Here is a 16,956-nt window from a genome sequence, read left to right on the forward strand (position 1 = left end):
AGTTATAGTGTGGGGATGTTGCCAAATATGTTCAGGGTCTTTCCAAGTGGAAACTTTGTTCCTTGATGAATATATATTTAACACAGATCCAGCAAGAGCTTAGTTTGAATGAGTAATCAAACATTTCAGGTTCAGTATTTTTAGCTCACTGGACATCAGTGAAAAGCTTTTTCCAGAAGAGGGGGGGGGACTCTTCATCCCCCCCCCAATATTAACACAATTAACATGACTGGTGCCAAACCCTGCACATATAGAAAGGGCAGTAGCATTTGTGTGCACCAATTTGCCCATTCTCTAAAACTTGTCATCAAGTTGTTTGTGGTTCTTGAAATTGTCTTCAAGTCATTTCCAGCTTATGACAACCCTAAGTTGTCTTAGTATGGCAAACTTAAGTATCACAGGGTTTTCTGGGGCTGAGAGTATGTGACTCGGCCAAGGTCACCCAGATTTCCATGGCTGAGCAGGGAACTGAATCTTGATCTCTAGAGTTGCAATCCAACACTCAAATCACTAAACCATGCTGGCTCTCAACCACTTTTCATACACACTGCCAAAGTGCAATTGTTCCACTAAGCTTGGCAAAACAAAACAAAACAAAAACCAGCACATTCCCTCCAAGTGATGAGTTACCTCCCATGGTTTTCAAAGTCCTTATTCCTGGTAATAACTTGATTAGGCCAAATGAAAAGGTACTAAATTCTCTTTCACAATACACATTTCTTCATCAGGCAAGGATGGTTTTAAAAACATGCTGGGGAGAGAGGGAAGGGAAGCAGCAAAGGTTCATGCAATTGTCATGTTGTTTTGAGATGGTGTGGAGGAAGGGTCTGCAGACTATCAAAGTCACAGTCTCACCAGGGCACACCCCAATGACCCCTGAAGCTCACTAGTGAACAATAAAGGCAATAAAAGCAGAGCAATAAAATTTGGTTGACTATTTGAAAAGGCCAGCCTTCCCACCCCTTTGAGAGTCTAGCCTGTCTCTATCCCAGGGAGAGGAAAGTGTGGCCTACAAGTCCCACGTAGTCCCTGGGACCCATTTAAGGGGCCTCCATCCCTTCAGGAGATGTCCCAAATCTCCCAGACTATCCCAAATGTAAGAAAACATTTTTCAGTGCAGATAGTCTGGGAGATTTTCCTCTCAAAACCATCTCATTTGGCCTCCCCAACCCCAAAATAGCAAAAATGGCAGAAAAATCAGCCCAAGATAAGATGAAACAAAACGGGGGGAAATGTAGCATGGATTTCTGTTGAGTGGTGGTGTGCCTTGCGGAGAGGGAATGCCTCATTTTTGCCCGCCTCTGCTTTACCCAGTGTAGTGTTGCCAGGCTTTTAAAACAGGAATAAGGAATGGGCAAAATTCATGACCTGCAGGGTTCCAATTAGGAAATAGCTATAGCTAATAGTTTGTGTTCTGCCTAAATACTAAATAAAAGTATTGATTACAGTGGGCCATTAGTATCCATGGGGGGGGTATCCATGGAGGGGGTTTACTACTAGCAGAAAGCATCACAGACTTGGAACAATCACTAAAGAAAGTCAAAAAAGAAAAGACAAAGGCAGGCCTAATGTTCAACATAAAGAAAACAAAAATAATGACCACAGGGGATTTACATAAAAAAGGAAATTTAAATAGTTAAAGATTTCCCATACCTCGAAATAAACATTGATCAAAATGGAGACTGCAGCCAAGAAATCAGAAGACTAGGAATGGGAAGGGCAGTTGTACTTTGGCCACATCATCTGAAGGTAGAACTCATTAGAAAGACCATAATGGTGGGGAAGGTAGAGGGCAGTAAAAAGAAAGGAAGGTTTCATGCCAGATGGATGGATTCAGTCAGGGAGACCATGGGCCTGAGCCTGAGAGGACCTGAGCAGAGAGATAGAGGATAGGGGAACTTGGAGGGGTCTCATGAGTCGCCATGAGCCAAGATCAACTTAAAGGCAGCCAACAACAAACAAATTTAATAAAATACAGCATATGTAATATAGCTGTAAATAAACCAGATGAAACAATTTTATATTTATATTAATGGGTCTAACTTTAATGTCCTGCATTTTTATTGAATGTCCTACTTTTTGAGGTGTCTTACATTTTGTAGTGCCTTGTCCTCCTTTGCTATTATGACATTTGGTCACCTTGCATGTATTTCTTTGCCTACACACAATATGTGGTGCACACATTTCTGTCTGTATGAAAGACCAGTGCCCCCAAAATGTGGGTTTTTTTAAAGGGGGCATCTCATTCAATCTATGTAAAGTAAAAGCTTCCCAAACCTCAAATAGGGGACATTCCTTATAATAAGGGGCACCTGCCAGCCCTATGAGGGACAAGCTTTCAGGCCCTCTACAAAGGCATGTACCACGCAAAGGAGCTTATCCCATTAACAAATAAGCCAGCTGCCCTCTTCTGCCTTGAATTCAGGATCTAAGATGCCCCTGGATGTCATCATACCTAAATTGATGTATCCTGGGTTGAAGCCTCATTCATCTGGCCAATTTTTGAAGATGGAAGCTCCCCGACTTCAAAAAAGTGCTGGCCGAGTGAGGCTACGCATTTGTTAATGGGATAAACTTATAGTAAAGGACACCTGACAACTCTAATTTCAGTGCAAAATTCACACAAGACCCTTTGTAGGAAGGGAGCAGTGAGTTCCTCAGGAAATAGACAACGAGCTAGTTTCTAGTAATTGTCTTAATACTGTGATTTTATTGGATATATTGTAATATGTATGTTTTTACGTTATGCTGTGATCCCTCCTTGATCCGCAGGGAGAGGCGGGAAATATAAATAAAGAATTTATTATTATTATTATTATTATTATTACTATTATTATTACATCAGGGCTGGACAAGGCAAAGCTTGTTGTAGCTTTAGCTTTGGATGGAGGGAATAAACTATCAAAAACTGAAGTATCCAGCTTAATTAATACATAATTAAATATTAATTCTTCTTTTCTGAATGTAATATCCTATGACCATTATGCAGACTCTATCAGCACTGCAGAAACAACTCAGTTTGACAGTGCATTTACTGCCATGGCTCAATGCTATGGAATCCTGGGATTTGTCATTTGTTGTGGCATTAGACCACTCTGACAAAGAAGGTTAAATATTTCACAAAACCACAAATCCCAAAATTCTGTAGCATTGAGTCATGGCAGTCAAAGCGGTGTCAAACTGCACTATTTTTGTAGTGTAGATGCAGCCCCAGACCGTTATGTTTTGAGCACACAACCTGCCAAATGGAAGTGCTTCATGGCTCCCAGTGTGCAAGTGAGCAACAACATTCCTCATTTAAAAAAAAGTCAACCCTTAAAGTCCCCTGAGAGTTTTTATAAATAAGTTGCTTTGCTGAATAATATCTCAAATGTGCAGTAAAAAGACTAAAATGCCAGAAAGGAGTCCCAAGACACCTTTAAAACAGTTCATAAAGTTTTCCAAGCAATAATACTTTCTTCTTCTCTGATACAAAATAAAGAAAACTGTAAGCCAAAATGTGTGACTCTTATGCCAAGTCTAAGGCCCAGCAAAAGAGCAGAGGTATGGGGGGGGATTGACAGCTGCTATTACCCACCCCTCCTTTAAAGGACAAAAAATTCCAGGGAATTCAGTAGTCTCTGACATTAAGTTGGTCATAGCTGCCTTACTGTAGATTTTGGACTGTAGTGTGCTTTCAAGTCATTTCCAACTTATGGCAACCCTCTCATGGGGTTTTCTTGGCAAGATTTCTTCAAAGGGAGTTTGCTATTGCCATCCTCTGATGCTGAGAGAGAATGGCTTTTCCAAGGTCCATTACAATGAGTTTATCCCAAACACCAACTGGTTTTGTTGGGGGGGATGATTCATCCATAGGGATGATTTGTTACATGCAAATATGATAAACTGATACCTTACTGAAACAAAGGTGTGACATTGGTTTTCATTCTTTCAAAATCACCTTTTCAAGTTGGTCAGTACACCACGTCCTGTTAAGCCAGTTTCTTTGGGACTGGTTGTTCATCTCTTGGTGATCTCCCATCATTCCTTATTATTGGATGAGGTGAACGGGAGTTGAGGTCCAGTTGTATCCAGAGGCTATAAGTCACCATTTCAACACACATGATTCAGTACACATGAACACACACACACACACAAACACCATAGTGGCAGAATTCAAAAATATAGCCATGTTAGTCTGCGGGGAGATCTTGTAGCACTGCTAACACCATGAATCTCAAAGGTCTTGGTGGCTGCCAGAAAAGGACGTTATCACATGGGCAAAATTGGAAGTGTAGCCTAGTGGTTTGACTGCTGGATTACAACTCTGGAGACCAGGGTACAAATCCTGGCTGAGCCATGAAGACCCACTAGGTGACCTTGGGGACGTCACACTCTCTCAGCCTCAGAGGATGGCAATGGCAAGCCCCCTCTGAAGAAATCTTGCCAAGAAAACCCCATGAGAGGGCCGCCTTGAGCCAGAAGTGACTTGAAAAGGCACACCACCACAACCACAACCACAACTTAAACCTCTACCCCACACTGGCTCATGGATGGAGCTACGGCCCGTAAAGTGGTGCCAAACTGCCTTATTTTCTGCAGTGTAGATGCACCCTGAGAAACAGCCTCCACTTGGCCTCCGACTGACGGGAAACACAGGGCTTGGGACCCTTTCCATCAGAGCCCTATTGTTCGAGGGGGAGAATGTCCCTCTTTGAAAGAGCTTGGTAAACACCGCCTGCTCCCATGAAAGCCAAGCCGCCCCTTTGGCTCCAAGCCTTATCATCCCTGGCGATAAGGAGCGGCAGCAGGGACAGGGGGCCCAGAGGACCTCCCCTTAAAATGGAGGACCTCTGAGAAAAGCGGAGGACACGAGTCAACCAAAGCTCACAACACTCTTCCCAATAGAAGACCTGTTGGACTTCCTTCTGGAGAAGAAGGTGAGAATAGAGGGCAGGCCCTGACTGAGACGTCTGGTCGCCCTGAGGAGGACGAGGCACTGCAAAATGGAGGACCTCCAAGAAAAAGGGAGGCTAGGGCCACAGAGAAGCTCCAAACGCTCCTATGCTGTAACTTCCTGTCGTGCTCCCAGTGGAGGACATTTTGGGATCCCTCCTGGACGGAAGGTTGACATGTAAAACAGGTCCTGGAAAAGGAGGACGCCCGGAGGGGGGGGGCAGGAGGCAGGCAGCCGGCGGCGGCGGCGGCGCTTTCTCCTCGGCGGCGTCGAGTGAAGGCCTCCCTCCCTCCCGCGTCTTCTCTTGAATACAGCCGCCCTCATGAGTCAGAGGCTGGCGTGGGCAGCGGATTTTCTGGCCACCATCCCCTCATATCCTGAGAAAGGGGGAGGAGGAGGGGAGAGGGAGGCTCCAGGCTGAGAGCAGCGGGCAACGGAGGGCCCTCAAGGGAAACCGAGGAGGAGGAGGAGGACCAAAGGAACTGCCACAAACAAAGGCAACGTTTCTTAAGTCAGCCTCCCAATGGAGGGCATTTTGTCATTCCTCCCGGACAGAAGGTTGGCATGGAGGACACTTTCTGGAAAAGGAGGACGCCTGGTCCCCCTGAGGGGAAGGGATGCTGCTGGGGATGAAGCAGGCGCCTTGGACTGAGGGCGGCGGGGAAGGAGGGCAGCACTCTTGAGGGGAAACGCGGGAGCCCAGTGTTCATTCCTCTCGCGGAGTGGTTTGACTATTGAATATTACGACTCCGGAGACCAAGGTTTGGGCCATGAAGACCCACTGGGTGACCTTGGCCAAGTCACACTCTCTCAGCCTCCTCAGGGGAAAGGCCATGGCGAACCTGAACAAATCTTGCCAAGATAAACCTCAGGACAGGGTCGCCTTAGGGTTGCCATAAGTCGGAAACGACCTGAAGGCGCACAGCGTTGGGTTCTGGAGAGTAGTGCTGCATCCACACTGGAGGCATAACCCGGTCTGGGGCCGCTTTAACTTGTTGTCTGGCTCAAGGCTATGGAAATGCTGGGAGTTGGAGTTTGTTGTGGGCCCGGAGCGGAGCGGAGCGGGAGCTCCCAGAATTTCCATAGCCTTGAGCCAGACAACAAGTTAAAGCGGCCCCAAACCGGGTTATGCCTCCAGTGTAGATGCAGAGGGGTGCATCCCCTGAGGGGCCCTAAATGCAGGCAAGGAGGCCCTAAGAAAGAAGGCTCATGGGGCAGCAGCCTTTCCTCTGCCCCCCTCCTTCCTTCCCCCTATCCCCGTCCCGCCTTTCGCAGCGCCGTCCCGCCTCTCTGGCTGCAGCCTGGAGCCCGGGCTGCTCTCCCTCCTCTCCTTCCTCCTCCTTCACTTTTTGGAAAGGGCTGCCCAACTCCGCCGCCGAAGGCAAGGCTGGCCGAGGGAGGCGAGGGCACCGGAGGAACTCCGCAGGGGAGCCAAAAGAAGGGCTGCCCAAGTCCAAGTTGGGGGCCCTTGGGGGCGAAAGCGGCTCCGCAGAGGAAGGTAAGCCCCCCCCCGGCAGTCTCCCTTTCTGCTTTGCTGCTCCGACCAGTTCGCCTCCTCTTTCGCTTTTCCGACCTGAGAGAGCCAGCTGCCAATGGAAAGTCTCTCTTGAACAAATCCAGATGTGGAGAGCGCCGTCCCTTTTCCGTCTCAGCTTCCAAAAGGCGAAGCCCAACCAGTTTCCTTCGGGGTCTTTCTTTTCTTTTCATCCTTTCCAAAAGGGGATTCGGGATCCTTGCAGGGCTGCTTCCGAAGCGACTTCCCAAAGGAATGGGGCAGAAGAGTTAAGGCTGCATCCCCACTGCAGAAATAAGGCAGTTTGACACCGCTTTAGGAGCCATCCTCTGGGACCTTGGAGTCTGTAGAGCTCTCTTGTAGCTCACAAAACCACGCATCCCAGCATTCCATAGCAGTTCAAGTGGTGTCAAACTGGATTACTTCTGGAGTGCAGCCTAAAAGGTCCCTACCTTAAGTCTGATCTAACTTGTTGAAGACAGTTTGAGAGACCGAACTGGGATTTTCCCTCCCTTCCTGCGCTGCCATGCCTGCTTCTGAGAAATGCCCCTCCAAGAAGCAACGGGTGGCGCTGAAAGAGAAGGTTCTCAATCACAGCATCCCCTTGGCTCCAGAAAATAGCACTTGAAGGGGAGGCTGGGAAGGGAGTTTTGTGCCAGGGCTTGAGCACAAGAGCAAACCGGGCTCTCTCTGGCCTCTCCCTCTGTGGACCATCTGGGTGGCAGCAGAGTACCTCTAGTCGAGAAGATGAAGGAGGAGACCAAGAGCTATTATTCCATCTGCTGTTCTGAATCAAAAGATAACTCTCATCATCCAGGTGTGTGTGAGAATAACTCTCTGAAGCTCCAAACTTAAGCATCACCAAAAGAAACTCCTATCAATCATACATGCTACTTCCATGCAGTCACTGCAAACTGGACAGAGGTTTTTGTGGGTTTTTTTGAGCTATGTGGCCATCTTCTAGAAGAGTTTATTCCTGACATTTTACCAGCATCTGTGGCTGGCATCTTCAGGTCAATATACCTGTGTTAATAATAATATAATAATAAAATTTTATTTGTATACTGCCCTTCTGAAAATCAGGGCGGTGAACAACAGTAAATAACAATACAAATAAACAGAACCATATAAAATACATTAAGAACAATTCAATAAAAATAATAAAATTATCATGCCGGCAAAACAGTGCTGACATGGGGGAGGGGAGAATTACTGGTCAGGGTAGGCTTGTTGGAATAAATGGGTTTTTAGCCCCTTCCTGAATTGGGCTAGAGAGGTGGCTGAGCGGAGCTCGAAGGGCAGCGCGTTCCAGAGGTTGGGGGCTGAGATGGAGAAAGCCCTCCTAGAGGTGGAATTATATTTCACCTCTGGAACTCTTAACAATAGCTGCCCTGAAGATCGAAGTGCGCGGGGCGGATTGTACGGAGAGAGGCGGTCCTCCAGGTACCCTGGGCCCAAGCCATTTAGAGCTTTATAGGTAATTACCAACACCTTGTATTGCGCCCGGAAGCGAATAGGCAGCCAATGTAAGTCTTTAAGGACTGGTGTTATATGACTGGCCCTGGCAGTGCCAGAGACCAGACGGGCTGCCATATTCTGCACAAGTTGCAGCTTCCGGGTATGGTACAAGGGTTGCCCCATGTAGAACGCGTTGCAGAAATCCAAACGAGAGGTTACCAGGGCATGTACAACAGTTTCAAGGTCTCCCTGGTCAAGGTAGGGACGCAGCTGGCGTATCAGCCGAAGCTGATAACAGGTGCTCCTGACCGTCGCATCCACCTGAGATGTAAGGTGGAGCGAGGAGTCCAGGAGCACCCCCAAGCTGCGTACAGAGTCCTTCACGGAAAGCGTGATTCCGTTCAGGACAGGTGGAACCACCGCCAACCCCGGACTGTCTTCTCTGGATTCAGGCTGAGTCTGTTGTCCCTCATCCAGCCCATTACTGACTCCAGACAGGCCACGAGAGGAGAGACGCCAATCCCGGTCACTGCATCAGTCGGAGACATAGAGAAGACTATTTGGGTGTCATCAGCGTACTGATAACACCGCGCCCCATGTCTCCGGATGATCTCTCCCAGCGGTTTCATGTAAATGTTAAAAAGCATGGGAGACCCCAGGGACCCCAGATATAAGAGCCCTCTCATCGGAGCACACGTCTCCCAGCTGCACCATTTGGGACCTCCCAGAGAGGTAGGAACGAAACCACTGGAGCGCAGTGCCCCCGATTCCCACCTCCGCCAGGCGCCCCAGAAGGATACCATGGTCTATGGTATCGAAAGCCGCTGAGATGTCCAAGAGCACTAACAGGGACACACTTCCCCTGTCAATGCCCAGACGGAGATCATCGACCAAGGCAACCATAGCAGTCTCAACCCCGTAACCCGCCCGAAAGCCGGTTTGAAATGGGTCTAGATATTCCGTTTCATCCAAGATCGATTGAAGTTGGATTGCAACCGCCCGCTCGATCACCTTCCCCAGAAATGGCAATAGCGAGATTGGCCGATAATTGTTATGCAACAGGGGGTCGAGGGAGGGCTTTTTTAATAGAGGTTTTACTGTGGCCAATTTCAAGTTTGTTGGAAATTGCCCATCCCTCAATGAGGTGTTAATAATCCTCTGTAACAACAAGGTTACAGCCAGGGCCCCCTGTGCCGCTAGCCATGAGGGACAGGGATCGAGAGAGCATGTTGTCTTCCTAACACTTCCAAGGATCTTGTCCACATCCTCGGTACTGACAGACTCAAACTGATCCAGACTAACCAAGTTCACGGATGCCCTGGATACCTCTACTCTAGGTTCTGCTCTAAGGCTGGCCTCAAGACCTTCGCATATCCGAGAGATTTTATCCGCGAAGAAGTTGTTAAATTGGTCGCAGCAGGCCTTAGAAGGTTCAAGGATCTGGTTCGGGGCAGGAGGGAGCTGAGTTAGCTCCCTCACTACCCTGAACAACTCTGCCGGACGCGACTCCGCGGACGCGACACGTGCAGCATAGAACGAATTCTTAGCTGCACGAATCGCCTCTCCGTAGTCCTTCAAAAGGTGGTCTAGGAGAGTCTTGTCGGATAAGCGCTGGTGTTTCCGCCAGCGGTGCTCTAGCCGTCGCAGAACCCGCTTCCTCGCCCGGAGGTCTTCCGTATACCAGGGCTTACGTTTGGAAGCAGGCCTGAGAGGGCGCTTGGGAGCGATACTGTGTATAGCCTTAGATAGACCGGTATCCCAGATACCGGTCAGGGCATCAACAGAGTCGCCGTCATTTCCAACCATAAGCCCCTCAAGGGCTTCCTGGAACCTGTTGGGTTCCATCAGGGTGGACCATTCTAATAGGTCCGCCACCTCCGGGAGGGATCTGGGTAGAAGCCTTGATCTTTGCCTCCACCAGGAAATGATCCGTCCATGACAGGGGGGAAATGTTAGTTATTTCCGCCCACGGATTTTCCATGCTCGTACAAAAGACCATATCGAGCGTATTACCCGCAGAATGCGTTGGACCCAAGACCAGTTGAGACAGGCCCATGGAAGTCATGGTATCCATGAATTTGCGAACCGCACCGGATGGAACATAGCTGGCCGCGAGAGGAATGTTGAAGTCGCCCAGGACCAGTAGCCTGGGCGATTCCAACAGTACCTCCGAGACCAGCTGTGTCAGTTCGTTAAGGGAGTCTGTTAGCGCACGAGGTGGCCGGTACACCAACAGAATCCCTAGACTGTCTCTGGCCTTCAAGGTCAGGTAAATACACTCGATGTAGGAAGTTTGACCAACATGGTTCCTGGAAAGAGACAAGGTGTTCTTATGGATCAAGGCCCTTGACCATTCAACAACAGACCAACATAGAGATTAACATGTACAACACATGCTCTCAACCAAGGATCACACACTATATATATACCCCACTCACTCGCATGCCATCATTCCCTGAAGATGCCAGCCACAGATGCTGGCAAAATGTCAGAAATAAACTCTTCTAGAACATAGCCACATAGCCCCCCAAACCCACAAAAAACTATGGATGCCAGCCTGTCGTTTCACATTTCCCATTTTCTGTTGGTGGTTTAATATACAGTCAGCCTTCCATAGCCACAGATTTTTTTATCCATGGATTCAATCATCCGCAGCTTAAAAATATCTTTAAAATGTGTAATTTCCAAAAAAGCAAGATTTTGCCATGTTATGTTGCAGCACCATTGTATTTAATGGGACTTGGGCATCCACTGATTTTGGTATCTAGGGGGGCTGTCCTGGAACCAAACCCCAAAAACACAAGAAGGAGAGCTAGTGTGATGTAGTGGTTTGAGCATGGGACTTTGACTCTGAAGATCAAGATTCGATTCCTGCTTGGCCATGGAAACCCATTGGGTGACCTTGGGCAAGTCACAAACCCCTTGATAGGTTCACCTTAGGGTTGTCATAAGTCAGAAATAACTTGAAGGCACACAACAACAAAACCCAGGAAGCTGCCAATTACTAGATTACACTATTTGTTCACCTAAGTGGCTGTCAGTGAGGTTCAGTTTTGCGCACCACATACAACCTGATTGCCCTTTCTTCTTTCTTATTCCTGATGTTTCGCCAGCATCTGTAGATGGCATCTTCAGAGAACATGGCCACATAGCCCGAAAAACCCACAAAAAACTGAGGTCCTAGGCTCTCTCCATGTTCTTGTCACAGCTTTTGATTCCTGTAGACTTCCTGGACTGACCATATTCTGCCCTCTGCAAAGGGTAAATTGCCTCTTCTGGAAGCCTCAGGAATGGAAGTTCATCTTTAAAATATGTTGACAGCCCCTCTGCACTCTTTCACATTTTTTTTTCCAAAATTGAAAGTAGACCTCCAGCCACTGAAGGATGATGTGGGGTTGGATCCCAGGAGCAGTAAACTGGCCCCAGACTAACTACAGTTGCTTGTGATCACTGGAGGAAGCTTATATCTCACAAACGAGTTTATCACAATGGGACTAATTTCGGTATTAAAGAGAGATTAAAGAGCATTTAAAGGATCCTGCAAATAAAGCGAAAATGGCAAGTAATTGTGCAAAAGATTATCATACGCAATTGTGCAAATCAAGTGATATCGGAAATGCATAGTCGCTGAAATCTTGAAAGTAAAAAGATGTGCGTTAATGCTTCTTTGTGATCACTTTAATGGCGGGTTTTGTGCGTCGTGTGAAATCGTTTCATGTAATTATGAGATTTTTTCCGGGATATTAATGGGAAAGTAGACCCCCAGCCACCGAGGGATGTGTGGTTGGGTCCCAGGGGCAGTAGACTGGCCCCAGACTAACTACAATTGCCCCAGTGTACATTCTTACCTTTTGTCTTATTCCATTTTTCCCTCATTCTGCAACTGGAGAAATCTTATCCACTTGTGCAATATTATGGTACTATATGCAGCAAAATACAAAATCCAAAGTACACAAAAGAGCAATACTTTTATTGGTTAACCAAAATGCAGAAACACATATCATTGCAAGCTTTCCAATCTTTACTAGCTTCTCCGTGATATGAAAAATCATAGAGGAGAAGAAATGTTGATAAGAGGGAGCTAACAGACTGGGACTTAATTCATTGAGGTTTTTACCACCAACAAAAGTAAAAACTCTTTCATTTGGAATACAAGTGGCAAGTTTTACCTACATGGCACCTAAAAGTTTTTCCAGATGTAACAAACAGTAAAGGGTAACAGTACAGGGTCTTCTTGAGAAATTCAACCTTCTCTAAGGAGCAGTTTGCTTCACACAGGACAGGGGCAGCTTGGATCATGAGGGAAGTTACTTTTCTGTTGCTAGTGTTAGAATAATTCTCTGCCATAGAACCAAGACAAAAGTATACAGGACTGGATTGGCCTGATTATTGACAAAAAAAACCCTGTTAAAATACTGCATTTTGACATTTTATAGTATATTTAATTAGTTTAAAGTTTCTTGGCAAATCTCCAAAATTGGTATTTGTATTGTCTTCCTCAAATGAATAATCAACCTCAGTTCCCCCCCCCCCGCCCCCAATCCAATAAATCCTCCGCTCAATCTCTGGTTCTTCCAACCCTGACTCTTTTCCTTTCTTGTCCCAGTCCTTACCCTCCTTGAGAGGTAGGAAGGCAAAGGAGGGAAGCAAAGCAGCTTGCTGCTACCCAGTGAGGCTAGGAACTGCAACAATACATGGGGAGAGGATGGTCTGTGTAGCCCCAGACATATATGTAAATATATTGTCAGGAATCCCCAAGACTCAATGTTTATTTGTACTTCTGTGCTGGTTTTAATTTGGTTTCCTCCCTGTTGCCATTCAGCTGGCCATCAAAGGCATTTAACAAAAAAGGCTGGCAGGCTTTTCACAATTGGCTGGTTGCTGAGGAAGAAGCTTGTTACTAGCTGGCTGCTTTATTTTAATGATCTGTTTTCAAATTGAACTTTAAATTGTATTGAATTGTTTTAATTTGATTCTATTTTAACTTTGGTCTTGTTTTGAGTATTAATTCTCTTTTTAAATTCAGTATTACAATAAGCTTCTTTAAATGTCGTTTTTAGAAGAAAGTCAGGATATAAATCCAATAAACAGATAACATATAAACATATAAAATCATTAATTCTCATTCTTGAAAATCCAGACATGCCTGCACTTTGACTGTGATTGCTGACTGCTACCCCAAAATTACTCATTGCAGCTTGAGTAGTTTGGAAGTGAGCCTCTCAGAGGGTTTTAAACCCCTTTCTCCTCCTACCTGGTGAGGAAGGAAGGCTTCAAAAGGGCTGGGGGAGTATAAGGGACCCTCTGCTACTTTTGCAGCTGCTTTGAAATGAAGTGTCCTCACACTACCTATCCTTGGGCTCAAGCAGAGTAGCCACACACTCACAAGGCCTCCTGGGACAAGAGTCTCCACTCATGGCTGGCCTCCTGGTCTGTAAAAGGCCATCTCCTGTATGATTTTTATATAGAGCCAGTGTGGCGTAGTGGTTTGGGTGTTGGACTCCAGAGTTTGATTCCCATGAAACCGCTGGGTGACCTTGTGCAAGTCACATGCTCTCAGCCTCAGGGAAAGGCAGTGCCAACCCTTCTCTGAACAACTCTTGCCAAGAAAACCCTGTGATAGGTCCGGCTTAGCTTGCCATAAGTTGGAAACAGTTTGAAAGCACACAACAACAACGTGATTTTAACACCTTTGCCTGAAAAAGAAGCTAATGAAACTCTGAATGCTTCAATAATGATTTTGTGGGGTGTTTTTTGTTTTGTTTTGTTTTGTTTTTTGCATTTTGGCTGGCCAATAAATATATCTCTTTTTTGTGGATTTTGATATTTACTGCCTTTATACTCTTCAGTTCAAAAGAGATCCTTTTTTGCACTAGAAAACTGAGTGGTGATTTGTATATCATCTTAAGTGATACTAGCACTGTTTGAGATAGAAACTATTGTGATCTTTATCAGAAACAGACTTGCTTCTGCCAGATGCCTGTAGGGTGTATGTCACAATGTTACAGGCACAGAAATAGTATCAGTCATAGTCTGAGGTTCCCCATCTTCAAATCATGAAAATAAAGAAAAGACTAATGTTGTTTACTGTTTCTAAGCATTCTTAGGAGCAGTGGCAACATGGAAGTGGTAACCAATTGGTGCTCCTGTTGTATGAAGTCCTCAGAATTGCAGCTGTGGACATAAGTAAGCCAAATTGCATGTTTACATGGAGAATGACCAAAATACAGTGTAGCATCCATAAAGCTACTCATGGTAGTAAGGCTCTAAAACTGTTGGATAGAAAGAATCCAGTTCATAAGTTGAAAAGCATATAGGTTTAAATACCTAAAGGCTTTGGTATGTGTGCCAGTATGTGGCTTCAAATCTCATGTTGACTTAGGACAATCCCATGCATTTAATAGGATTTTCTCCAACAAGAAATATTCAGAGATCTTTTTGCCAGTTCCTTCCTCTGAAATGTAGCCTACAGGCTTTGGAGAAGACAATAAAAGTTCAGGTTATTCTGTTACTCACTTTTGCCACTAACAGAGACCCCCAGTAGTGTTGTTATGTTGCCTCTTAGGAATATAGAGAGATGCCTTATACTGGTTCATCTGGTCCAGTGTTGTCAACTCTAAATGTCAGCCAGGTCTGCCAGAAGTTTCAGGCAGGATTTTTCTGTCAGGTCTAATTGAAGATCCTTGGTATTCCCCGATAGTCCATACCAGGCAGCTTCTGAAAATGATTAGTTGTATTCAGAGTGATATGGTGTAAAGTTGTCCCCAGGTTTCACTTCATGTTTTCCATGATTCCCATGGAAACGCACAGAGAATCAGACCACCCCACATCCATGGCTGGGGATGCTGGGGACCTACTCTGCTCCAATTTCTATTTGCTTGTTGTCACTAGCAGTGCCCAGCACTTAGGCTTGAGTTGTAGCATTCTTCTTGTGATCTTGTACAGTGTTGGGGAGACCCCAGCAGTCTCAGCTACATGCCATGAATGTGTAATTCAAAGAATCAGATGTCTCTGGCAAACTAGGTACATGAGCATGTGTTTCTGCTTGTTTCCAGAGACGTTGCATGAAAAATGAAATGACTGCTCCTTGGGCATTTGAAGCTTCTGTTCGTGTGATGATATGGCAGTAGGTTAGCAGTGGCAGCAAAGTTGCTAACTTACCTTTATATAAGTGTTTTTACTAAATTAAGAAAGGTAGATTCCCCCTGCCTTTCCAGTATTGGACATACAAGACAGCAAAGATTCATTTGGGCAGCACTTGAAATACTGCAGTGTCCTGTATGAAAAATGTACCCATCTGTTTTTCCAAAGCCACTAACAGGAGGTCTTCAGGTCAGACTCGATATTATTAGCATTTCTCCCCTGAGGTGCTCCCCCAAGGCCTGAAGGATATCTGTTTGTCATAGCACATGTTTTTCCTCAACAGCATATCTTGCATTTTGTGTGCCTAATTTTGTGATTAATCATGGAAGATGAACACAAGTTTAATTTGCAAATCTGATGGCTACTTCTTTTTGTTGTTGTTAACTGCCATCAAGTCAACTTCTACTTATAGCACCAGTATAAATGAGAGACCTCCAAGGCACCTTATCATCAACAGCCCTGCTCAGGTCTTGCAGACTCAGGGCTGTGGCTTTCTTGATTGAATCTATCTATCTGTAATACAGTCCTTCTCTTCTCCTACTGCCTTCTACCTTACCAAGAATTCTTGTCTTTTCTGGTGAGTCATGTCTTTTCATGACATGAACAAAATACAATAATCTCAGTTTACTCATCTTGGCTTCTAAGGAGAGTTTGGGCTTGATTTGCTCTAAGACACATGTGGTGCTGGAGAATTCGTCTCCAGCACCACATCTCAAATGAGTTAATTTTCTTCATATCAGCTTTCTCCATTGTCCTCCTTTCACAACCATACATTGAAATGGGAAATATGATGGCATGGACAATCTGAAGCTTAGCATTCTTGTCAATGACAGATCAGAGAGCTGGGCCAAAAGTAACAAAATTAATTTTAACAGGAAGAAATATAAGGTACTACATTTAGGGAGAAAAAAGCCAGTGCAATTCTTGGATTTATTGATAGGAGTTTACTGTCTAGATCAAGGGAAATAATAGTACCACTCTGGGATACTGTGTCCAGTTCAGGGCATCATAGAATCATAAAATCATAGAGACCACAGGGGCCTTCCATTCTAATGCCTTGCCATGTAGGATAACTGATCAAAGCACCCCCAACAGATGACTATCTAGTCTGGAGAGAAGTGACCAGTGAGGTCCCACAGGGCTCTGTCCTGGGCCCAGTGTTATTCAACATCTTTATCAATGACCTGGATGACAGGATTGGGGGCATACTCATCAAATTTGCAGATGACACCACATTAGGTGGAATAGCTAATACCCCAGAAGACAGGATCAAAATTCAAAACGACCTGAATAGACTAGAAAGCTGTGTCAAAGCTAACAAAATGAAATTCAACACGGAGAAATGTAAGGTACTGCACTTAGGGTGGAAAAATGAAATGCACAGATATAGGATGGGGGACACCTGGCTGAACGAGACTACATGTGAAAGGGATTTAGGAGTCCAAGTAGACCACAAGTTGAACATGAGTCAACAGTGTGATGCGGCAGATAAAAAGGCCAATGCAATTTTTGGATTCATCAATAAAAGTATAGTGTCTAGATCAAGAGAAGTAATAGTGCTACTATAGTCTGCTTTGGTCAGGCCCCACCTGGAATATTGTGTCCAGTTCTGGGCACCACAATTCAAAAAGGATTTGGAGAAACTGGAGCATGTCCAAAGGAGGGCGACTAAAATGGTGAAGGGTGTGGAAACCATGCCCTATGAGGAACGACTTAGGGAGCTGGGGATGTTTAGCCTGGAGAAAAGAAGGTTAAGAGGTGATATGATAGCCCTGTTTAAATATTTGAAGGGATGTCATATTGAGGAGGGAGCAAGCTTTCTGCTGCTATAGAGAACAGAACCCGGAGCAATGGATGCAAGCTACAGGAAAAGAGATTCCACCTCAACATTAGGAGGAACTTCCTA

At 45.6% G+C, this 16,956-nt stretch overlaps 1 protein-coding gene across 2 annotated transcripts in view; it reads left to right on the forward strand.

Moving 5' to 3' along the window:
• Positions 1–6,265: 6,265 nt before the first annotated feature.
• PDGFRB (platelet derived growth factor receptor beta) overlaps positions 6,266–16,956 on the forward strand; it is a 121,517-nt gene continuing 110,826 nt past the window's right edge. For both annotated transcript variants that reach the window (XM_042453226.1, XM_042453227.1), the window contains exon 1: positions 6,266–6,434. The gene's annotated coding sequence lies outside the window, so the exon portion shown is untranslated. The remainder of the gene's footprint in view (positions 6,435–16,956) is intronic.

This window comes from Sceloporus undulatus, chromosome 2, assembly GCF_019175285.1.
Source record: "Sceloporus undulatus isolate JIND9_A2432 ecotype Alabama chromosome 2, SceUnd_v1.1, whole genome shotgun sequence".
In the NCBI taxonomy this organism is placed as follows: Eukaryota; Metazoa; Chordata; class Lepidosauria; order Squamata; family Phrynosomatidae; genus Sceloporus; species Sceloporus undulatus.